This window comes from Pteropus alecto, unplaced genomic scaffold (genome assembly GCF_000325575.1).
Source record: "Pteropus alecto unplaced genomic scaffold, ASM32557v1 scaffold251, whole genome shotgun sequence".
In the NCBI taxonomy this organism is placed as follows: Eukaryota; Metazoa; Chordata; class Mammalia; order Chiroptera; family Pteropodidae; genus Pteropus; species Pteropus alecto.
Genome location: NW_006431048.1, coordinates 986014 through 986667, shown reverse-complemented (window position 1 = coordinate 986667; position 654 = coordinate 986014). Strand labels below are relative to the sequence as shown.

Sequence of the window (654 nt, the reverse complement as noted above, 5' to 3'; positions counted from 1 at the left end):
TCAATCTAATTTGACAAATATTAGTATATCTTTAATCAAAATTAAGATAATTAGAGGCAGATTTGGGACTATGTGACATGAAGTTAGTTATAGGTGAGAGGACCAGAGTAGAAAATGGATGAAAATGTTAAAACAAAAACAAAACAAAACAAAAACACAGCACTTGTTCCCGGACCAAGCTTCTGAGTTCTTTCAATGAATTCGAACACCTCAAAGGAAGGCAAACCTTCTAATGTTGGCCATCAACAAAAATATAATGAGAATTTTCTTGGCTGTTCTGATGGAGTAAACAGTTGCTCTTGCTAAGGCGCTAAGAGCTGCTGCTGTCATAGATAACAGTTTTCTGCCTCAGCAGCCGTCTGGCAAATATGTGCTAATAGAAAGCTCTTTGGGTATTTGGAGTACAAAATATATCCTATAAATCTGCATTTTCTGCTGTGGTTGGAGGATTTCCATGTAATCTCTTCACAGACTTTTTATATGCTCATTTGGAAGCCATCACCAATAAGCTATTCCCAGGATTAAGTCTGAATTTATGACCGTTAAAATGTCCCCTGAGTAATCGTGGACACTATTTGTGACCAACTAAGCTATTGCCAAAACGAGTCATGTGACACATGACAAAAGCCATGACATGTTGCAAGCCCAGATTTA

General features: G+C 37.3%; 1 protein-coding gene across 1 annotated transcript in view; it reads left to right on the top strand.

Annotated features, from left to right (window-relative positions):
- The window catches only part of FSTL1 (follistatin like 1), a 51582-nt gene that overhangs the window by 6541 nt on the left and 44387 nt on the right, over positions 1–654 (top strand). The window lies entirely within an intron of this gene.